Source organism: Metopolophium dirhodum, chromosome 3, assembly GCF_019925205.1.
Source record: "Metopolophium dirhodum isolate CAU chromosome 3, ASM1992520v1, whole genome shotgun sequence".
NCBI classification, from domain to species: Eukaryota; Metazoa; Arthropoda; class Insecta; order Hemiptera; family Aphididae; genus Metopolophium; species Metopolophium dirhodum.
The window spans coordinates 29,653,013-29,679,679 of NC_083562.1; the positions used below are offsets into that span (position 1 = coordinate 29,653,013).

At 29.4% G+C, this 26,667-nt stretch overlaps 1 protein-coding gene across 1 annotated transcript in view; it reads right to left on the reverse strand.

Moving 5' to 3' along the window:
* Positions 1-12,353, reverse strand: part of LOC132940986 (elongation of very long chain fatty acids protein 7-like) — a 33,497-nt gene extending 21,144 nt beyond the window's left edge. The window contains exon 1 of the mRNA XM_061008830.1: positions 12,112-12,353. The gene's annotated coding sequence lies outside the window, so the exon portion shown is untranslated. The remainder of the gene's footprint in view (positions 1-12,111) is intronic.
* Positions 12,354-26,667: the final 14,314 nt, after the last annotated feature.

Here is a 26,667-nt window from a genome sequence, read left to right on the forward strand (position 1 = left end):
TTCGTTATAACGTGAAAAGTTTATAATTATTTCGCATTTTCTTGTTACAGTACCTTGATTACTCCAACCGATGAATGATAATGAAATAACGTTACCATAGTAACCAAAAAAAAATTGTACCTTTAGAAATAGGCAACTTTTTTTTCGTAAGGTTGCTCCTAGAAACCTGTGCATAATATAATAAAGGTTACCATAACAACCTCGTTTATATATATTTTTTTTAATCACTATTATTTTAAAAATTTATCTATCATTCAATGTTTTTCTATGAAACGAAAAAAATATTATCAAGTAGAACGCTTAATATACGCTTCCCCACTTTTTTATTGTAAATTATTTAGTCGATAAACTGTTTGAACTAATTCAATATTTTACGAGAAGGTAGTTTCTCAGTTGTTAAAATATTTATACTAAGGATAACAGTCCTTAAAAATGGTTTTACAAAATATATTAGATTTAATATTTGATCTAATATTTATATTTTTTATTATCCTTGGACCATTTTTACAAATTATAAATATTGATGGATTAAGGTACACAAAGTTAAATAACTCGAAATCTACTCGTTTAGATTTTGATTAAGATTACATCAAAATTTTCAGAAAAATTATCAACTGAATAATGAACAATAGAAAAAGGGGTACTCGTTTGAAAAACAGACACTCTTTATAAGAACAACAAAAAATCTCAAGAATTTGAAAATAATATGGTCTTTAAATATATTTAAAAATTCCGAAATTCAGATTTTGATTAACCACATTATTGAAGAAGTCAAAGGGGATGAGTAAGCTTGGTATCGCATTACTTATTTATAATATTATTATTATTTTTTTTTTTTTATTGCTATGAAACGTTTTTATTGAAGGGTCGTTATCGTTACGTCTCTTTGAGGTCAGTTGTCGCCACTCTCGTCGTCGTCGTCATCAAATCAAAACGCTACAGGGCACCTATGACTCCTACACGATAATAATAATTGAACCGATTACCGGTGTATTTTACAGGCCGTTTATACAATCAGTTGTACAGCTGAGTCTGTATTTATTATTGTTCGTACCTATAATAATATTATTGCAATATAAATTATACTATAAAATGTTGCATATAATATGCGGTTGTTGACTTGCCAGTGTGATTAAAAACCGTACATATAGGTAGGTATTTAATACAATATTTGCGTAACAAAAACAACAAAAACAACAAAAACAACAAAAATAGATGCAACATCGAGGCCACAACGTCGTATTTTTCCCATGTTGAATCTTCTTAAAATCTGCACGAGCTGTGTATTATAGTATCGCGTCATCTAAATGTGCGTACTTTAAAATCATATTCATTGTGCGCGAACCACGTGTCTGATTTAAGGTACAACTACTGTTCCCAAACGAGTGGTAGTGGTTTTGTGCTCAAACAAGTTGTCTCTTTGGTATTTGCACGCAAACCAGAACGGCCCGGAGCAACAGAATCGCAGAGCCTGACGTAGGTATGTGCATATAATATTACAATATGGTCGAAGGTTAAACATACAGACCTGGATCAACGTATAGGCAGTCAATAGGCATATTTTGCCAAGAACGTCGAAATTGGGCACCATGAATCTATTATAAATATTAGTGTATTCTGTTGTATTAAATTAATATGTTTTGGTATTATTTTTAGAAAATTGTAATTATTTAAACTTTTGGTTTAACGATTTATAAGTAAAAAAATTAATGTAAGAAAGGTAAATATTTCTTTGGATAATCTCAATTAATTACTTGAAAAGATAAAAACTGAATATTGTATTAATACAGAGTCTCCCGTGAGGATGTATTAGCCATTAACCTGGAGGGGGACTGACCTGTCCAGACAAAACCGGTTTTTTGCTGTAAACTAAAAAAATTATTAAAAACCATGAGATTAATGAAAGTAAAATGTTGATAAGTCAACATTTTCAGAAAATGAAACTCTATAAAATTACTTTGTTTCAAAAAAAAAAATTAAAAATTAAATTTTTTAACTTATTCACCAAAAAAATTAATTTAATTTAAAAATAAAATAAATCTAGTCCGTGTCTCTGTGAGTCTAATAAAAATTTATGAAAAATTTATTATCTCAGGAGATATCTTACTGGGTAAATCCTCGCGGGACACTGTATGTGTCAGGAAAAAAATTATTGATCAAAAGTTCAAAACATTTTATAGTATTTTGTAGGTATCTATATGCATGATTTATTTTCTTGATGAACAGACATTCGATAACACAGTTGATGAAAATAAATTTAATAGAAAATGTTAATTACAAATTTAAATTTATTTTGTTATCTAAATTTATGATTGCATCCCTGCATTATATTATAATGAAGATCATAATGTTTGCGATTTAAAAAAACTTGTCAGGCCTTATATATATTTCGTATTACAATTTCGTTTTGTCTGGTGGCCTGACTCAGGCCTTAAGTCAAACATTTCAAATGGACATAGTATGTTCCAAGTTACGTCTGATTTTAACAGAAAAACTGGGAAATAACGACAAATCTCCAGCATGTACTTATTATATTAGCATATCGAGGATGAAGGTTTAGAAGACATTTTTCCCAACTTGCAAATAATTCTAAGAATTTATATTCCATAAACTGTAGCCAATTGTACGGATGAACGATATTTTTCAGTATGAAAAAGGGTTATGAACTATATGAGATATAGAATGATAGAGGACCGTTTATATGCAATAGCTCCAACTAATAATGAAGCAGAACAGAACTTATCAAACCAATCAATTTAGAGAAAATTATAAACGATTTTGCTAGTGCAACAAATATTTCTGTGGTTTTTAAGCTTAATATAACGTGCGCCATGTTTTCGTTGACATTTTTTAAAATCAAAATGTTTTGATAATATATTATCTCTTTAGAGATTTCGCGTACCTACCTATACGGATAAATTTGCCAGATAACTACAACGGGACTTAGCTATCGACCGTATACTATGGCGGTGTAATCATCGGGGCAATACGCACTAGCCGACATCAAATCAGCTTCGTCGTCGATTGAAGTTCCTTACTTAGGTAGGTACCTGTATACAATCATTGGACGTTTGGGAATATCATAATAATTATGTGAAACAGTGCGACGTAGTAACTATATATATAGTTGTTCACACGCCACTCCGTCGCGACAAAATGATCATAATAAAACGCCAGTTTGCAGTCGTCGACCGATGATATGGGTGTCGTAAAAGCACCTCGACTACAAAATATATAGTAATATTATTGTATTGGATATTTAACAATTCGTTAAGTTGAGCCGTTTTATTTGCAGTTACCAAAATTCGTGCAGTACCTACCTATTACAGTGGTGTTAAGAACGTATATTACTTTATGTGATTGGGTGATTATTTTGTTAGTCTGGTGTAAAAATATTTTTTTATTTAACTACCTATATCATTATTGAAAAAGTAGGTAATATATAATGTTGATATTATAATTCATTGTGATAAATTACCATTAGGTATACAATAGCTGACATATATTTTACTGATTTACTCTAGGAGTCAGCTGCACATAGGTAACAAACCGCATGCTGTATAATAATTGCTGTATGTAATAGGGAAGATAATGTTGTAGTTACTGTATGCGTAGGGTATTTATCATTGGAAAACGAAAATTATAGGTCACATTATTTAGTGTTAACTGATTTGAATGATTATGTATTTTAAAATAAAATAATAAATAATATGGGTGGCTTTAATATTAATTGCCTTCATGGATATAAAAATATGTTCGTGACGCCACTGAGTAGTGAGTACTATATATATCGATATGACGAACTAAAAACTATATACCTCCACGAAACAGCGAACTATATCACGGCGGCCGTTTTCTTCTCATTATTACCGTGTAATATTATTATTATTATACATACGTAGTGATCCACTTCACTCTTTACAATCATTTTCCGAGTACATTATTAAGGGTTCTTGAAAGGAAAAAAATTCAAAATAAAAGTTTCAACATTGAATTCATTAGTAGCCGGTACCTAATTCAAACATTGTGTCACGGAAGTTTTGTTTTACAGTGAGCTAAAAACAATGTACCTATATGTTTCTACAAAATATTCAAAGACCTATACACCGGCCGCCTACTTAAAAAATATATTAAAACCATGTAGGAAAAGGTTTTTTCTTTCAAAAATCAACTACTAAAATGTAATAAAGCCACTGATCGAAAACAAGGAACGAGTCGCTCTGTATAATATTATTATGACGTATAGAGCTGGTACGGGATGGGCGGAGGACGTGCGTCTAATCCTAGATCCGTATGTGTCGCGTCGAAGAACTTATGCCAAACGACGACGTAACAATGTTAAAAAACTGTAATAGTAATATCAATCTAAAATAATTCCAGTATAGTAATACAATAGTGATGAATACGAACGAGCGTTTCAATTCGCACCCCGTACGCGCACGTGGAGTCGATGATATAGTGGCGCAAGTCTTTGGCGCTTACAGTCGTATAGTGTATAGGTACTTGGCGTGGAGTCCACGTACCAGGTCAAGGTGGACGTTATGCGGTGCAACAATATCGCATTCATATGATATATAATATTATAATTATACACCTTAGACGTGGAGGCGACCTCGTCGTTGACGGCGGCGCGCGCATACGGTACAACAGCCGCGAGAGGCGCTATACTACGGTACCCGCAACGCACCAAACACTATCGATGATGAAGTACTAAAGTGTATTAACCGTGATGTAAGCTCGGTGGCGTAACTGAATACGAAACCTGGGGGGGGGGGGGGAGTGGGAGGGGATGGATAATTTATTCACCAAAATCGAAACCATAACCTAATTGTTTGTTTTTACGCAAGTCTTAAAAATCATTTTATGGCTGAAAACAAATCGTATGCATCCGATATCGTTAAACAATAATATTAAGTAGGTAGGTACATAAGAATTCTATAAAAAAAGTTGCTATTACTTGTTTGAAAAAAATCATAATTCGTAAAATAATATTATTGGGTTTTTTTGTAAGCCAGATAATGCAACAAGAGAAACGTGAAATAAAATATCCATAGTACTTAAAAGTACTTTATTCAATAATTTGTGGGATATAATATTTTTATCGAACAAAATGTTGTTATGCATTCATTATATTATATTTTAGAAGCTTTGAATATTTCTACTATTAGCATTTCTGGGCGGGGAAGGGCAAAATGATCGCTTCGCCACCCCCCCCCCCCCCCCCCCCTCACAAGAATATCAGGCGGCAAGTAACCCCTTACCCCCCTCACAATAACCCCATTGTAGTAAGTCTATGAAGACGTACATATAATACTAATAATCATAAGTATCGCTCTCACATGCGACGAATTTGACGGTCGCCGATAATAAACATCCCGAAAAACGAAAAACGGCCAAAGTGCATAAAAATAAATACCTACATAATATTTAGGTAATATTATAAATTTAGGATGAGGATTTAAATATGAATTTAAAAGTTCGTTGTATACATCAAAGAACTTATGAAGGAAAACATTTAATTTTGATTTTTTATTGAATTTTTTAATCTTTGAGCTTACATTTTTCGTATATTTTATGAAAGTTGATAAAATTTGACAAGAAATTACTAAAAACTACACCACTAGTAAAAAATACTAAAAATAAAAAGAATTAAATAAGAGTTATTTATTGGGCTTCGTCATATTATTATTTTTATTAAGTATGTTTTTTTTTTTTACCTATGTGCCTGACAAAAGTGGCGGCGGCTGTACAACAATTTGACGAACGAAATCTTCGTCACGGGTATAGATCAATATGACAATACATATAGATTGTGGTAGATTTATTTATCGCAATAACGCAAAATTACGCGAATTTAAATTATACAAATAGATTTTTATTCAAAATTAGGTATAATATGTAAAAAACAATTATTAAGGGCATTCTTAAAAATTCTGTAATATTATTAGGCACTGCAAATTCGCATTTTTTATTCATATTTCTCTTGTTTCTTAGGACGTTAAAATCTGAGTCCTAAATATAATACAATCACGATAATGTATAGGTTTAAGTACGTCAGAATCAAAATATAGACTGCATGACCGGAGAAAGTGCAGTGGATCGAACGGAAAAATGTCCTAATAAAATTAAAATATCAAATAGCGGTGAAAATTACTGGAGAAAATTAAACGCTTAACTACGGAAATAATGGCCGTAGAAATTAAAACGGACAATAGAGTATATCATTATACGATATGCGACGATGTCGATTATAAAATGTATATCGATTACGAACACGGTTATCAATTACCTACCTATCGTGACGAGTATAGGTCGTATATTGTCTCGGGGTGTTATAATTTTATTACTATCGATATCCCGTACCACGGTTAACCTAACAACTATAATAATATTATTATTTATGCTACACACAGACACACATAGTAGACACACTGTTTTAAATATGAAACGTCATCGGCTGTGTGCATACTATTAAGCTATTAATATGCATATGGCATAATATTATTATACAATACTATTAGTTGGCGGGGACAAAGATGAGATTGGCGAAAACAAAATAAATATAAAAAAAAAAAACACTCGAAGAGAAATAAAATTTGTCCACTGGCAGGGTCAAGTTTGTTTGAAAAGGAAACATGTTATATTTAAGTAAATAGTAGGTACAAAACTGAATACCTACCAGTATATACCTACATCGAATTTAAATAAAACAATATCGATTAAATTGTAATTTTTTTTCATTTTACAAAAAATATAAAATTTAAATTAAATTCCAAATTTTAGATAAATAAAATTATTATAAGTAAAATAGTTTTCGTACAAAAAAACCATAATAGTAAGTTACTTGTAAAAAAGAAATATATAAAATAAAATAGGGGAAGGAAACAATTTCAGTATTGGTTTAAAATTGCCTAATGGCACTAAAAAGCGTTTCATTATGAATTTAAAATTGCGTTTTTCCCGCATAAACAAGTGACAGGTACCTATGACCGCTGTAAGTACGAATGAACGGTCGTAGAAGACTAATCAAATTATCGAGACTGAATGTCAGATTATAACTTCAAATAAATTACCTGTAGGATATAACAATGTTTTGTTATTTTTGGAGATTAATTGAATAGAAAATAGCGGTAAATCGTTGTAGACATAAAGGAGTGTTATGTGCGATATAACTGTATAATAATCTGTATAATCACAGATAAGATAATGCAATCGATCAAGGAATATACTATTATTTATGTCGTACGCATAGACTAACTATTCTATTTTTTATAACTTCGGTGGATTAGATTTTGAAAACAAATTTGGAAAACATTTTTGTATGATCGGTTAAGCAGGATCGAAATGGTCCATAGACGGCGGATGTTGTTTCGGATAAAATGGTATTTACACGCAGATCTGCAAAGTGCTAAGAATATAATTGGAGACTCAGGGAGGTATTGTTTAAAATGTTTAAATAAAGTGTCGTCGATTGGAATGACCGAATATTTTGTCTACATATAAATTTGATAGTTTATCGGCTCCCCGTATTTGGATGTCATAGGCAATAGCAATGTATTATATACGATTTATTTATTTTTAAGATAGATCTACGAATTTTTATTCAGAAGAAAATATACAGGGTTTTTCACTTTTGCGTCTTTGGTTTGGCTTCATTAGTCGCTTTACTTATACAGTGAGCACATGAGTAATGGTCATTTGTTTAAATAATTAATAGACATAATATAATTAAATAGCAATCGTATTGGATACAATAGTAATTATCGAGTTATTGGATACTACTGGAGGAAAAATATTTTAGCGAAGGGTAAAAATTAAGTGTTATGACTGATGACTATTGAAAGTATTTAACTTGATACTCTCCAATCATAATAAGACACCAAGAGGATAATAGTTTTAGGATATAATTATTAATGACATTAAAATACTTTGTTTTACAACAATATCTATAGTAGGTACTGACTAGGTAGTATCATCACGTTTCGGTGGCAAAACGTCTCTTAGTCGGCCCGACGTAGATCAGTTAGATAATATTAGGTAAGGTTAAATTTGGTTCGTTCGGTAATATATTATTGTACACTTCGTATTAGAAATAACATGCCTATAATGCAGATATATTTTTTATTTCTTTATCACATTTAATTAATAATATTTCCAATTAATTTCATTTATGTAACTGTATTATTTTAGTTTCTCATATTGTATACATCTTTATTTAATACTTTATTCATGTGCCCTTGTGGCGTTGAAATTCAATAAATAAATAAATAAATGAATATTGTTATCTAATGCGACTTTTAAAAAGAATTTCAACGGAATTTCAGAATGCTGCCGTGATGTATATGGGGCAATTTATAAAAACTATTAACATTGAATTGGGGTTATTTCTAAATTCATTAACACCTATATTCATTAGTCAAAAGTGTGAATAAAATACCTTATATGTATAAATATTTTCGAATATAGCTTACATAGCTTAACAGTACAATGATATGCCTTGAAAATAAAGGTCATCAATAGTATAAAGCCCGGATATTCATAAATTTACATAGATCGTCTTCTTTTATATATTATTTAAGTTTAATAAAACTGAATGATAAAGGTAGCTTATTAAAATATATTTAGATATCAAATTTAAATACAAAAGTTGTCATTGATCTATTATTTGCATTTTCAATAAATGCGTAAACGACTTTTGCTACAGTTGATTTTGAACTAGACTTTGGTTTTATTAATATGCTCACATAGTGCGTTCTTCGCGCTTTAATGCTTTATACATAAGTGTCATGTGTGTAGTGTGTAACTACTAAATTATAATAATATTATATCTCGAACTCGACTTGTAAATATTTTTTTTTTAATTCAATACGAAATTTTCGTCTGAAACCTAATAATTATAAGTTATAACTCATAAAGTTTGAAATTAATTTGAAATTACCATAATATTTTTAATCACATATCTTTAGCTATAATATTAGAATATTTCAATGCCATTCATAATACTGATTGTGTATAATATGTATATTTTATTAATTAGAAGATTTAATTTATTTAGGTCAAACAAAATATTTTTTCTTATGAAATTATGTGTAATATAATAATATTATATTATATTATGTATGTATAATCATTTGTTCAAATATGAATATGAACCATTTTTTTAAACATAATTTAAACACAAACCTGTTTTTTACAACCACTATATAGTAATACCTACCTAATTGTTTTATACAGTCTATTATTTATGGAAAATAAGATAACTCATCATTGTATACATCATAAATTCATAATATGTGATGTGTGTTCAATTAGTCGTATAAACTATAATTATCTATATAATATAATACACGTTTAATTGAACGAAACGGTTAGGTATATGCTTTTAACGTTTTTTAGCAGTATAATGTACGAATATAGGTAATTCTATGTCTGTTTAAGGCTTTAAATTTATAAATATTATTATTACTTATTCAACAATATGTTGCTATTCTTGCACTATTATTTCAAAACCGGTTGGCGGTTGACAATTTTAGAATTTCGAGCATATGGCAGGACTATTGGTTTTGAAATGACGTATGATGAGATACAATAAGATGGTATGATAGTTTTATTTGTGTTTATCAGAAAACGTTGGCTGACGAAAAAGCTCGAAAAAACCAAATTCAAAGTTCGGTAATTCAACAGGCAGTTTGTGTCTGACTCCATGAACCTAATCTGATACGGATCACACTTGTCTTAATCTCTAATATTTGGAAAGAATATTACTGTTTAATAATATTAAAAATAATTTTGTCTCTAATTCCTATTATGATATTCTCTCAGGATAATATTTAAAGGTGTATTATGGATATTCATAATTATTAAATTATTCTTGCAAATCTATCACTGCATAATATAATGATGTGTAAACGTTGTGGTGTGTAAACCGTCTGTGGTGCAACCGTGGATAGATGAGATTCGTATACGACGTTTCAATACATTTATAATATTTATGCAATTGAGGTTATTACCTATGTTTAGAATAACGTACAATTTATTGCTGTAGTACCTATACATAGACTAATAACTCGTACTATCTATATAATAATATATATTATATTATTTTTAACGATTTTTTACAGTAACCAATTTTTTAATCATCAGCTCATTTTTACATTACAAACTTATCGACTTAGAGGAATAAAAATTAAAACATATATACGATAATACATTATTCATTAATAATTTTATCACGCGACTCAAACCAGTAATAAATTAGTGGACCATGGTCAACCAATACAACATGTAATTTTATAATATCTCCGGACGAGCTATACAATGTTACGAAATTGTCTTGTTTTGATACTAAAAAAATCTGGATTTTCGTCGATATATTTTTTACCTACCGTCTCTGTAGTTGTACCTACCTAAATATAGAATATCTATCTATATATATATATATATATATATATATATGTCTACATTTACACCTACCTTGCTAAACTATAGACCTAGTTAAGCGGTTTTCAAGGTTTGTTTTTGAAATATAATCAATCGTGGTATCAAGCGTGTTTTTTAGTGCAGTTTAAGCCAATATAGTACAATAATAGTATGATAATAGTAATACTTATTTTAGACAGAGGCGCATTGTCGAAAGGATAAAAAAATAATAATATGTTAAGTCGTGTCTAGTAATTTTGCGTTTAAAACGTAATAACAATGATAATACGTAGATTCTATTTTTTTTAACTTTAAATCCTAATGACCGCGTCGGAATATTATGTGGCTGTAGGTATTTCCTACCGGACAGTATTGCGATATTCAAAGATGCTACAATATACCTAATAATAAAATAACGTTTCAATATTGCGCGAAAAGTTGATCATAATAATATTATAGATTCTCGTTTCGGCAATTACAAAATCCCACGTGAAATCCTCTACAGTATCAAAGATCTCCGAAGGTCGCGAACAATAATAATTGTTACGTGGGATTCGGGTGATGCGCGCGTTCACTTTCTATAATATCAACAATACTGCTATAGGTCACTGACCAAGTCATCGTTGAAAGTTAAATAAAAAAAGTATACAAAAGTGGCCAAGTAGAATGTTTTATTCTGGTGGTAAGTAGAATGACAGTAAAGTACCTAATTACAACACGTATTCAAGATATGTATTGATATATATTATTATAATAATCTGCACACGAAACTAGAGAACCTTAAATTTCTATACATGACAGATTCCGCCGAATAGATTATATTGAACGGTTCTGAGTAAAAAAAAAAGTATTAAAATTAAACGCTCAATCAGAGTAAAAAAAAAAATTATAACAATAAAACACGTATTACTATTATTATTATTATTATTATAGTATATTTAGATGACGCGATAGAAACCAATTAATCTTTTTTTGGTTACGTTACACACGATTAAATAATTACGTCGATCAATTGTTTGCCGTTTTATAGGTTCAAAAAGAAAATCCACTACAGGTGCCTGCTCATTATGCTACCAGCCTAATTCAAATTGCAAATTTCGACTATAGAGACTCCACCGAATCAGATTGACGCGTTTATGTAATATTCAACCGTAGTGAATCAAAAAATCATTATTAATATCATGTCATAATAATATCATAGACACTCGATTATGCGGTTATTATAATGCGTCGTCATAATATTATTATGATGTAAAATTGTTTTTTTCTTCTAAAACTACGCGCACGTGTACATACCGAAAATACTTTATAAATCATAATAAACTATTGATGTTTATAGTCGAGCCCGAAGACTTCATTAAAATATCATTTGCCGGAGGTGTCGACGTACCTATAATGTAGGACGTACGATTTATGACAATAAACTTAATAGTCTCGAATCGGACGGAGGCGCTCGTCGATCGTATAATAATCGTCTACGATAATTATACTCCGTCTGTGATCGATTACAATAACAATAATAATATTGTTACGGATCATCCGCGCCTTCTCGTTCGGTACACGCATTTACACGATAATAATTATTGGGTATAATAATATTATGTTCGTACCTACATGATTAATTTGTAATCACGCCAAACGCAACTTTATATTTATAATATTATTATATTGACGTGTAAAAGTTGTACTCACCAAAACGATCTCGGACGGGGATCGTGCTCCGACGGTGTGTGTGTGTGCGGATAGGTTGCACGTCGACGTCGACGTCCGACTCTGCGATATAATATTGTTCACCGCAAACCGAACACGTAAACTTCAGCAGGGTGAAAAACGGACACGAGTAGTGAGTTTAATACCTAATAATATTGTAAATTATTGCCGGTCGTTCGGTCGCGAGTCCGCCGTACGATTACTACGGTCGTCGGCAGCACGCGAGTATTTGGGTAACAGCAGACCTTCCGGTCGCCCTACCCTACCCGGTCGCGGATTGAAACCGGTGGGGATGGCCGCGTGACGACGCGAAAACCGGAATGCTATCTCGACGGGTAGACGAGTGGTGGAAGGGGGGGGGGGAGGAATGGAACGAGTCGGGGAGGAAAATTGAATGGTAAAAATGAGAAATAAATAAATCCGTTTACAAACAAAACAATCGTTTGATGATGTCCTTAGTTAACAATCCTTTTTGATAAAGTTTTAAGTTCAAGGTTTACATAAAAATCAATGAAAACGTAAATTGCTTTGTAGTTAAAAGTCTTAGTGTTGGATGCTTAAGATTTTTGATGACGTAACACCTATATTATTTTTTTTAAATGGTACAACCCATCCGTGGTTATCAGCTATGAACATAACATTATGCCTATAGTACTGCGGGGGTGGCCAAACGGTCGATCTTGGACGATTTCGAAGTCAATCCCCCTTGTTGGAATAGTTAATTATTGTCATAAATTTGTCATTTATTAGATACAGTTATTAAATATATATTTTGGACTAACCTGTTAGTGTGAAATGGCATGTTCTCACATGAAGGTTATAAAAGCTGAATAGGTACCGAGCTATACTTCCGATGATAATTTAGAGCAACGTCTTCGTTTAGCAGTTAGCGACTATTATCGAAATTATAATTACATTATTATTAACAGACCACAACACACTTTTATATAAATAGTTTAATGTTAATACATTTTAAATTTTTTTAGACATTTTATGTGAAACACTCATTTTAGATAACTTTATACTTTTATTTTATTACTTATAAAAGAACCTATGTTTATTATTAATATAAAATATATTGTTCACATTATTCGATCTGAAAAGAAAAAATATACCCTTAGTAGATCATAATCAAAACAAATTTGGCCATCCCTGCGGGTATAGTATGTACATTGTACAATGTACCTATATTCTATTCATTAGAAAATTAACAAATATAAAACACGGTGGTATATCGGTGTATCTCGGATTTAGCGTACCTATCGGTCCACGAGCAAAATATGGGCGTCGGTGTATCTCATTTTGTGATTTGTGAACTGATTCAACCGAAATGGACAATCCAACCAAAAACTACTCTCTAAACATTCCTTATATATCTCTGAAATTTTCGTAGTATCAAGTAGTTTTTGAGTTGCTTAAATCTTAAAGCTACGATCATGGGACTATTTCCTTTATTGTTCCACATTTGAATAACAAACAAAGAGAATGCTTGGTAAATCACTATGTATGCCAATTTTTTTTTAAATTTAATTTCTGTAACCACTAACTTATGTGCAATAGCTAGGTTTCCTATATATAAAAACCAAAAATGATTCAATTTTCGTGGGCCAAGACGAAATTCATGTGTGAGCCACCATAACAATCTTTAGCGGTGGAAAAAAATACCTAAAAATATTAGGAATCTATTGATATAACTTTTAATGTAATCGGTCCAGTCGTTTCTGAGATTGAGCTCCGTCCAAACATACAAACTCTTCACCTTTATAATATTTGTATAGAATATTAGAATATGATATCAATATGTTATATAATAATATGATCACCTCGCCGTCAATTTGATTCATATCCGCTGATTTGAATAAGTTGACCTACAAACGGTAACGAAAACAAAAAAAAAGGAAAAAAGGCCGGATTAGTATTATAATGATATTATAAGAGAGGGGTAAAAACACGCGTGACCTTGAATATTACTCGGATAATAATTGCTCATAATAATATTTTGATTTTAATTCAATATTATTCTCGTTTAATTGGAGCACCGGCGCAGACGTCCGCGATCGTTAAGATTTATCTTTTATTCTTTTATGTGTACATTTATCGGTAATCATTGTATTATTATTTATTGCCCAGCTGCAAGTTATATGAATAACTTATAATATAGGCATATAATAGCAGTTAGCGAACGCTTGACGTAACTATGTAAGTCTCAATATTAATATAAGATATTTTTTGCAAAGGTGGGTAAGTTAAATACCTACACAATATGATTAACTCCAGTTAAAATGTAAAATTGAGTTAAGTGAACACAAGATCATTAATTCAGAATTTAATAGTAAACAAAAAATACATTCAACTCGCGCTAAGTTTAAAGATAATATAATGGAAACAAATATTAACTTAACTCGGTTAAAAAAAAAAGTCAATCTACTTTTTAGTTAGTACGTGGATCACACAAACAGTATTTTGTGGTTTTACCTGTAGCATTATCTGTTTATATAATATTGTTTTATCAAGAAATATGACAACAATTATAGCTTTTAATATTATTTGTATTTAAAACCACGTGTTCAGTAATTAAATAATGTATAAATTCATTAAAACCAAAAATTTCAAAAACATTTTAATTTAACTTGATTGAGTATAGAATCTAAACTTCCAAAATAATAAAAAAAATCTATGAAAGGTCTTAAGACAATAGAAATTTACCCAATGTTCCTAATAAATCAAAAACACAGGACATTATCAAATTAAAAAGTAACTTAACTAGTTAGTTCATCTATTAATTAGTGTAAGAACGTAGGTAGCTAAATTAATTGGCTGTTGAAATAGATATAACTATTAGCTTTTTAATAGGTTTAAAAATATGTTTAATGCAAGCATTTTTATATATCATAGTATAAAGTATATTATAATTTATAGTATATTAAAGTCAGCAGTAAAGTCATTTTAGCTAGCCCCATTCAAAAGTAGGTAGGTTGGTAGGTTACTATTTAACATTTGACATATTATTAAAACAAATGAAAAAAAAGCTAAGTTATTTTTACAATTGATTAAACTATTTAAGTTCTTAAGTCAATTAGAAGATTAACTAACAAGTCAATTTAAAAAAAATAAAATAAAAATACATTTTTTAATTAGTGGATATCCATTTTTAATTCCTTAGGATTATCCAGTAAAATGTCATTGTTTTAAGACCTTTTATATGGATTTTTATTATTTTGTTTGAAAATTGATGACATTTTTAAAACATAAATGTAATTAAAATAATATATCTAGGCCTTAGGTAATATCTATATTTAAATACAGAGATAATATTAAAGAGGACTTCAAAAATCATATTAGGAAAATATAGTAGATCTATAATATAATATGTGTTTACTAATAGCCGTCGGTATTGACATATTATACATTTGCAAGACCAGATTGATAATAATACGTTGTAAACGTTTTGAAAACCATGTAAAATAGCTTATAAAATTAAAAATAATAATATACATAATATTGAAGCTGTTAAAATTTTACTTTTGTATAGTATATTAGTGTTTTAAGTATACGTTCTAAGTAGACGTTTAAGTTAAGCGTGATTGGTCAGGAAAAATAATTAACTCGTCCGAGTTAAAATGTTTTTGGACAAAAAGTAAACCAAGCCAATATATTATTTGAAAGTTTATAATTTATTTTCTACCTTCATAAAACCAACAATATCGAAAACATTTAATTTTTCTATTGTTGAAAATACAAATTACATATATTTGATACATAATATATTATTTTTTTACCGCATACAACATATTATACATATTAATAAATATAATGATTAAAATGGAAAATGGCTACGATATCCTTATATTTTATTATTTATATGTTTTCCAACGATTTGCAAAACGCATAATATATTATATTGTTCTCTAAACATTATAATAGATGTTTTAAAGAAAATTAAGCTTCTGTTTTAGGAATAACCGTATAGCTAAGCACTAATAAAACAAACAAAACGGTCACAAACACTACCGTTAATAATAAATTATTCAACTACCTAGGTATATTATAATATTAATTACGCGTGACCGCGTGAGGTAATAATATTATTTTGTTTTCCTACTTGCACAAGGGAACGGCAACTACCTTCTAGCTAAGAAACAATTTAAGGTGACCTTATAAGTTATAAGTTATAAGTTATAAGTTATAAAATGTCCATTAGTGGATATAAAAAAATCAGTGAAACGTGAAAAAACTGGTAGATAAATGTTTAAATAGACAGTGCATAATAGCAGTAATCATCGTTCGTCTTAAAGTAATTTAAAAGAATTTTATGAACTGTTGATTCGTTTTGTTCTGAGGTTTTCTCCTAGGTAATAATCACTAACTAAAATGTATTCGTTGCATTAATTATCGGTTTGTATATTGAGTTTTTCTGTAAAGATTTTTCAGTCTAAAAATAACTAATTCCACTTTTATTTGACCTAACTAGAATCCTGCAAACTTGTTCTTGAAATTCGCGAGTACTTATACCTCTAACTTCAGTTCAACAACCTCTTGTTCGCCCTTATCGCATACAGTATAGTGCAGTAGTAATTAATAAGAAATAATAATATACTCCTGTACCCAAAATATATGCTAGACTAACCTTATGTACAAATGACGTATTGTAATAATATTTTTTAAACTTAATTATTTTGCGTGTGTATTATACGGCAATATAGTATTAACAAATTCGTTGATAGATATGAAAATATCATCAATCAAAAACAAAATTGATTATCAACACAAAATACGAAAGATATTATTATATGAATGTTTTGTTTTAACAGATAAAAATGCATCAATATGAGTGTTATAATCGTTAATCGACACAATTTGTAGTTTATATTTTCATTATATGTATTATTATCGTGTTCACGGAGTGCACGGTTGGGATGCCAATATTGAATATTATACCTCTAGGTTAGGTACTTTTACCTATATACTCGTTCACTTTTCCATGAGTTACTTAGAATCGTCTATGAATGCGTTATTATTTCGATTTTATAAATATGATATACCGGGTGATTCGATTTAACGTATGACACTAATTATTTCAAAAACTATATTAACGTTTTTCAAGGTATTTTTTTTATATTATTTCAAGTTGTTAAAGAACATAATTTTTCAATAAAATACTATGCTATACATCTATAGTATATCTGTATATATATTATACATTTATACTTTTACTATTTTTATCGTTATCATTTTATTAAAGACAACAAGCATTTTTAATTCCTTATTTTTATATAAAGCTGAATCATTTTTTTGAGTCCTTCAATTTGTATAGATTGAAATACTTAACATAATATTCTGCTTTGAAATAAGGAATTAAAAATGCATGTGTTCATTAAAAAAGTAAGACATTTCAAAAACGATAACGGTGAAAAATATACATGATTTTTTCTAAAAATGTTAGTGTTTCTGAAATATTGAGTGTATTACGTTGAACGGACCACCCCGTAAATATCAGTGAATACAAAAACGACGTTATTAAATTTATTATTTATATTATTCGTTGGCTTGTGGCACCTATACCTATCTATATATTAATGATTGAACACGCGTCTAAGCTTGAACATCTATTGTTATCGATGTTATAACGATTATTCTTGTGTAATTTTCATTTATTAAAAACTGCAGTGGCAGTGTGGCACACTGTCTCCTGTAAGAGATTATGACGCAATGTCGAACCTAATCAAAAACTAATTTTCAAATACTTGTTTCTTCCAGAGACTTGTCGCTAATATAAGTGCTTAAAATTATCGAGACATGAGTCCCATCCATGGTGGTACACTCTGTTCACCCAAAACTGTAACTAAAGTATTGGTTTTCACAGTTTTGTGAGCAAACGAGTGTCCATAAATATTAGAAATATATTAATATGTGCACAAACGAGTCTCCGCCCAATTGAGAATATAATATATGGTATTGTATTATTCATAATATATAATTTTCCATTTTTTATTTGTGACTTATACCCAAGTTTATCCACCCGAAAATACCTCGAGTTGTCATACATTTTAGAAATATTTTATTAATATGTGCGTAAACGACAGTCTCGCCAAATTGAGAATATTATGTAATACCTACTGTCTCATATAATTGTAAATGTTTTACAATGCTTTTATATGCTCATACCAAACCGACTACCATGACAAAACAAACATATGATTGTCACCCCTATTAATGATACGATGTAAAAAGCTCTATATAATTAGTGGAAAACATGAAAATATGCTAAAAAAATGTTGGATTGCTTAATTTATTGGGTAAACAATACATTTTATCGTAACATTTAAACGTACTATGTATCTTTAAATGCTTTTGTTTACTGAATATTTAAATGTGTATTAAGTGAAATACGTTATTGAAAAAAAAAAACTGTAGTTAAGTCACCACCACAGGTCACAAGTAGCTATTATAATTCTTATAGCATTGGAATATTTGAATTAAGTACCGTTATGCAATTACATCATTCTGATGTATGACAATTAAACCGATATAATTAGGTAATCGATGCGATAAAATATTCAAATATGCATTGTATTCATATTATCGTATTATGTAGGCAACACCTAAATAAATAATAATACGGACAGTAGTACGTACCTAAGTGTACCTACGGAGACTGCGAATCCATGAAAACTGCACGTGGTCCCACGTCGTCGTTCACCTCGACGGAGGTCGATGTTGAATCATGGTAATATTATTATTAATCTTTTAATTTCGCAGAGAACATTATTATTTACTATGATAATTTTACATAGCCAGAAACCGATTTATCTATATGATATTTCCATATTGGGCGCGGATTCAAATGCAAATTATATTTGTTTCTGAAACAGTGCTTTACAAACACAACATTGATTTCATACATCATACAACTTAAAAATTAAACTTTTTTATAATTTTTTGGAATTATTAGAACATTTTTTAATACGTTGAGCGCCATGAAACCTACAATTGGGTCTCGCCAAACTCTTTGTACTCACCGCCACGGGTTTTTTTTCATAGGCTTACTAAAATACAGTTTTGACAATTTAAACAAATATTGATTAAAAAAAACCAATTATCATAATATTTGCAAACTTGTAACACCTACTGAAAGTGGCAACCCTGTAGATTTTAAATCGGACGAGAAAATACTGATTATTGACACCCAAAAAGGGGTATCGGCTGAAAATTATTTTAGTGAGACTCAAAAATGGGTCTCAAAAACCAACTTTTGGTAATTTGTTAAGACTCAGAATTTGGTTTCATGGCGGTTAAGACGTATTTTGTGAAAAATACCGTGGTGCTCAACGTGTTAAGCTATCAGTACATTTTGCGTATGTTTTATAAACATAGATAAAATTTGATTAAAATTAACCATACATTACATCACTAACAAAAAAAATAAATATTAAATTAGTGTTGTTTATTTTGCCTTGTCGTATTATTTTTATTAACTATGATTTTACCTATGTACCAGACAAAAGCACAACTGCACGATAGTCTGACAATCGAAATCTTCATCACGTACAGGTAAATATAGGTACCTACGTATATACCAGGATAATATGTATATTATTGTATACTAAGGGTATACAATCGTAAATTACGTTTAATTTATACGTTTACGTATTCAAAATTGGTCTCATTTTCATGAATGTATGAATGTGCGTACCTAATAATATTATTATTATTATTATCGATTTAATATTTATTATTATAACATAATACATAATGAACATATTGAGTAATTGTTATTTATATATTGTTAGGTTACAATATAACTTAAGGTATAAAGAAGATACTTTTTTTTATATTTAATTAATTTATATATATAATTACATTTGAATATAAATTCAGGTATAAAATAAATATGTTTTATGTTTTGTTTCAATATATAAATGTATAAATATAATGTATTTATATTTATATTATACTATAATTATATCAATACATTTATCAACATTAAGAGAATAAAATCTTAAGAAAGGTTTTCTGTTATAAATCACAAATAAATATATTATATTTTTTGGGTGTTTTATGTTTTGCCCCCCTCATGAAAAACAGTTTCTGCGCCACTGAAGGTATTTACAATTTTTCTTGTTTTTTAGGACATTGCAATTTAGAATCCACGTCTTAATTATAAATTACTGATTATTGAAAACACAACGGTCGGTTTTTGAAATATTAGACGGTATATATTACCTACCACTTTTGAAAAATAATAATAAAAATGCAATGCTGTTCGTTAGTAAACACATCACTTGAGCTAAACCGATTTGACTTTTTAAATGTTCATTATAGTCCGAATAAGATTTTTGCCAAAAGATAATATGGAAAAGTTTCCCATTATCATAGGTTAAAGCGGGGAAGGGCCCCAGGGACCCAGAGCTCAAGGGCCATCTTTGGACAATTATTCTGAAACTACTTCATTAAAATAATTGAAAACTTTGATGTGTCTAATAGTGAATGTTTCAAATCAAAAGCGTTAAACCCGTTCATAATCACTACCAAAATAGAATAATAATAGTATAATACACACAATAATATATAATTTGAAGTACTTGAATGCGATATAATATAAGTAACAAAAGTTATTATTTTTGACCATTCCTGTAATTTCTGCAGGAGCTGAAAGATTCTTCATAAAAGTGAAAATAATCAAAAATCATCTAAGAAATAGTATCGGACAAGATAAACTAAAATATTTATCATTAATTGCAATCAAAACATTGCTGCTAAGCTGCTTCAAAATTGAATTTAAGTTAAGTGATAGATCATCAATTTGCTAATATTAAAACACGTACAAAATTATACATTTTATTAGATAGGGGATGGCGGGGTAGTTCCGTACGAGAGGCAAAACTGTATTATAAGGTTTTCTGCACATTGAGCCAAGAAAGAAAAAATGTTTGATGTTTATTTATCCATGACTATCAGAGACGTTATTGCGGGGGGGATTTGGGTGTCATAACCCTATTTATGTGTTTATTATTTATTGGTACTAATATAGTAGCCAGTAGGTAGGTATATTTTATAGAAACAACAAATAAAAACCCAAATCCCTTATTGTAGCTTTAACTAAGATAATTATAATTACTTCGTGATAAACACTAATCACTATTGCAAATAATTGAAAATTGCACAAATATGTTAAAATAATGCAGTTTAGGTCGATTTTTGGGAATATTTTTCGAAAACCTAGCTATAGTTAATACGTATTACTTTTTAGCTCCTATAACTTCCGAGCCCTAATCATGACAATAACGATTATTGTAATATTAAGAATCGCCTCTGTTAAAATCTATAGTAAACATGTTATTCAAGCATAATCCATTTTAAAAATTGAAACCCTTCAAACCAAATTATAACAGTTTTGTTTGGATTTTTAATCTAAATAAAAACAGATTTTATTCATCAACTGGGGCCCTCTTAAGTGGATAGTTGCTCAGATCTCAAGGGCTTAGCATTGCTGTGATAACGACAATTCGTCTTCAAGTGAAAAAAGTAGCTTTGGGCAATACAATATAGGAAAAACCATTTTTACGATCCTACAGTTTTGTAATCTACTAATTACCGACGACTACCATTATAATATAATTAATATTACCAGTATAAACTATAAACTATGTTAACAATAAACTGGTATCTTATTTTCACTATTATTTATTAACGTAGGTAATTATTTTATGATAGTACCTAATTACTTTTGTTATTACAAAAACTAGTTTAATTATGATATTTGTAATAATGCAGATTAACATTTTAATATTATCACTTGATAGTTTTTCGTAACATGATCGTATATACTTACTCATAATTATTTATTATCATTTACCATATTATATGATATTTATGTTGCTCCATTATAATTATCAATTTATTGTACCGATTTTACAATATTAATGTACATTACCAAATTCACTATGATATTATATTATATTATCTATGATATTACACATAATATCAGCGTTGAAACGTGGAAGGGACGTATTCATGGAAGGCCCATGGGTGGCACCGAAAACCTAGTTCAAGTCTGGTAACTGTTATATCTAATTTAGGGGATAGTTGTCGAGTGGTACAGTATTTATAAAAATGTTAATGCATATTATGATCTTTTGGTAATATATGAATTTGAGAAGCGAAGAGAAGCAGCTGCCATGTTTGTTCAAATTTCCAGCATACCTGTTTATTTTGTCATGGTAATGTGGCGCGATTATGTATGACAGCTATACAAACTTTCCGTAGAACGGTGTGAGATTCGGGGTATAAATAGCTAAAAGACTTAAAATATATAAGTTAAAAATTAAAATTAATCTAAATATTAGATTCTGAGCGAAGCGATGAATGTATTGATTTTACAATGATGTGTGTTTTTTTTTTTATTTTTGTGTCTGTCATCACCTTTTAGGACAGTAAAAGTGCTTGAAATTTCTTCAACAGTAACTTTTCTGATAGGAAAGAGAATCTAGTTGGTACTTTGGGGGTTAAAAGTAAACATTTCCCAGTAGTTCCCCCCCCCCCTCAAATGGTCATAATTTTACTCAAATTTCAAAATTTGTTTAGTTTTACCCCTAAATTAGTAAAATATATAATAGGTACCTATAATTAAAGCTAGGTTAAACAGTTTTGGGTTAGTCAGATAAGGTGGTTGTTCAGACTGTCTTAACTTAAACTTGAAGTTTAATCTGATTACATTTTAGATTCTGAGCGGAGCGATGAACGTATTGATTTTACAATGATGTGTGTTTTATTTTTTTATTTTTTATTTCTTTTTTTAAATTTTTATTAAAATTTCTTTTTTTGTGTCTGTCATCACCTTTTAGGACAGTAAAAGTGCTTGGATTTTCTTCAATAGTAACTTTTCTGATAGGAAAGTGAATCTAGTTGGTACTTTAGGGGGTCAAAAATAAAATTAAGGAAAAATTAAGGAAAAACGGGAGTTTTTACGCAAAATCTGTTTTCGAAAAAATTGATTTTGGTTTTTGGTGTAACTCTTAAACAAATGACCGTAGGGACATGAAATTTTGACTGAATGTTTATATTAGCATTTTCTATACACCATAAAATTTACAAAATATTTTGACTCTTTTTGAGCTGTTTACGGACATTGTCAGTTTTCAATTTTTTTAGTTTTTTTTTTCTATAAATATCAATAAAATTTTATCTGTTGAGTAAAAAAGCTTGAAAATTTAATAGAAGGCTCCTAGGTTATTGTTTCAAAGGCAGATGAAAAAAATTAAAAATCCTTAGTCACAGTTTTTATTTATAAGCATTTAAAGTTCAAATTTTGACAAAATACGGAAAAATCACGAAAAATAGCAAATTATTTTGAGTTGAGAATTCATAAAAATTTTTCTTTTTAAATCTAAGATTTGAAAATGTAATATAAGATTACTCATAAGTTTGTCTACCTTTATCAAAAAAACAAGTCTACAAGAAACTTAAATTAAATTTTTATGAGCGTCTGAAATTTATATTTTTACAACATTTGATATTCACTCACTTAATACAAGGCTCCTAATATAATGTTACAATTGCAGTTGAAAAATATTAAAAATACATAGGCACAATTTATTTTATAAGCATTTAATATACTTGGTAACATCATAGGATGACTAACCGTTTTCGCTCAGAATCGTTTTTCTTATACAATGATATTATATCATTGAATTAAAATTTAACACAATCCACTTACCCACCTTTTAAATATTAATTACAAAAAAAAAACAACTATAGGTACCTATTAATTATGTCCTGTAATTTCTTCTAAGTTCTAATTCTTGATATAAAATTGAAATGACAAAATATAGATTAATTATTATATATAAATATTATATACTATAATGTTATGCTAAAGTATTCGTACATTTTTTATTATTGAGTATATTTTAAAATTCAACCAACTACTTTTAGTTTTTGTTTTAGGAATGTATTTATTTTAATACCTCTTTAAATAAAATATTATTCAAAACTTGTATTCGAGAGGGTCACTTTGGGGCATAATAGATTTTAAAAATTTATCCTGTAATTTTTTATTTTTCTTTTTATGAATTTTTTTTATCTGAGCATATTAAAAATCAAATTATCGCATTGCAATGAATATTTCAAGGCCGTTGTATATGGCGATGTTACTCCAAGTCCCCAACTAGTTTCTAAAAAATAATAATATTATGTTCGAAGAATCACTCCAATGCGCATAGAAACGTAGGACAGTAGTTGTACCTACCTCTATACATTCAGTTTTATTGCATAATATCTGCAGCAGTAATAATGTCGTTGTGTTTATAAAACGTTATGTTGATTACACACTTAGTTACGGACGAGTGGACACCACTGCGTCATATTATTCAAATAATATATTGTAAAGATCAAAACGTGTCTGAATGACGCGTGTATCGTTATTAGGTATATTATTATGCCTATAATACCTAGTCTGCGGTGCTCGAGCATATACGTACGTATAGGTACCATAATATTATATATAAAGCGTATTATTATTTTTGAAATTCTTATAATTTCAAAAAAACCCGTTTCATCCGAGCACCGCAGAATTATTATAGGTTTTTATGCCGAACAAGCGATTTTCGATTTTCACCAAGAGCAGCGCGCTCAAGTCAGACCGCTGCAACTACTAGGTATCATGATCCGTCTAGTTGTAGTATAATGTCTATGATTAGAACACATTTACATAATATAGTGAGTAGTGACTTATGACTTAATATTATTTAAATTTTATATCTAACTTTATCCTTAGTTAATAACGACTGGACTGTTTTCAATTAAAGTTGTATCAATACCTGTAGTACCTATTGATTAACTTCGGATGAACTAACATCCAATTTTGTGGTAGATAGGATATAGCACTTGTTATAAACCGAACATGGTTCAAACTACTCTTTAAAATTTTCTGATATCTTCAAGAAAAATTTGAAACTTTCACAACATTTGTTAAGTAGATTTTGAATACCTGTATAATAGCTACACATGTACATTCAACTCTCATATATTTTGTTTTAAGATATAGTTTCTTTATTCGAAACCATAAACGAATTGATGTATGCTTTAACCTTAAAATATAACATTATTATTTACTGGTCAGTTACGTTAAATATTTTTTTTCCTAAAATCATGATAATTTTAAGTAGGTATCTATACGTTTAGAGTAACACCAAAGTATACTAAATTACCAACTAGATTCACTTTCCTATCAGAAAAAATATCGAATCATTTTTTCTACTATAAAAAGTGTCCCCAGATATAAACAACCACACACCATTGTAAAATCAATGCATTCTTCTCTTCACTCAGAATCTAAAATATTTTATAGATGTATACTTTATTGTCATAAGGTTTACAGTTTCTCACTACATAATGATCTTAAAATTGAAACAGTCTCTAAAACGGCTAAAAATTACTGTAAAAATGTCCACACCAAAACAGTTAACCACACAAATCCATTGATTTCTAACTTAGCCAGTGAATTCATGCCAAATTACACGTCGATTAAAAAGACACTGGTGTCGAGATCTCCTGAATCCCGACCTGCACTAATTAAAACAAATAAAACCCTCCACCCCTAGTTAGAGGGTATCCACACAGGTGGACCTCCCTCCTCATGCAATGTACCTTACATTAGCTATCAAATTTACTTATTGTATTGTATGTTCACGTCGAGTGTTACTGCTGGGTAGCTACTTTCTCACGCTGTCACAGTCATAGTAAATTCCGCTCATATGCTCATTGCTCATTGTAAATAATGTTACAAATTGTAAATACTCTATTTTTATCTAAAAAAAAAAAAAAGTTTGCAGTTTATTGTGCTGTAAAATAAATTAAACTAATATATTAATTTAAGTCAGTATCTTTCACTTTTAATATTTTACATTTTTCCAAATTTGTTCTTTTTCTATTTGAGTTGCATCAATATGTTAGTGCATGTTTGTGTTTACCTTTTGGCTTTAATTGTTGCTATTTCTCCGCTTTTCATACTAATAATGCACACTTTTTACGATTGGCACCGTTTTTTTCTTTTAAAACTACGTGCACCGTCAGTATTGCACATTGTTTTTTGTAAAATAGTCATTATTATGTAGATTATCATTAACTAAAATGTTAGGTTTATTATTTTCACTTTTTTCTCAAGTGCTCGAGACGTATACAAAACCCCGACGACGTACCACTCATATTTTAAGATAAGGGAACAGTTTTATATTACTATTAGTTATCTATTGACTGCAAATACTGACGCGGAATTCCGAAACAAACGAAGTGTTTTAAGCCAACTTTATATTTTATGTATTATAGATTTGACTATAAATCCTTTTTCCGAATTTACGTTTTTGACGAACGTCCTTGAAAATATTCCATAATAAAAGGTGAAAAATAGAAAATTATTTTTTTTACTCAGAGATACTAAAATGTTTGACATCTCTGCTCTTTAGGCTAGTCACTTAGTATTACAAAATATAATAATTCAATCGATGGCAAATGACTGAGGCTTTTTTATGACCAATTTTC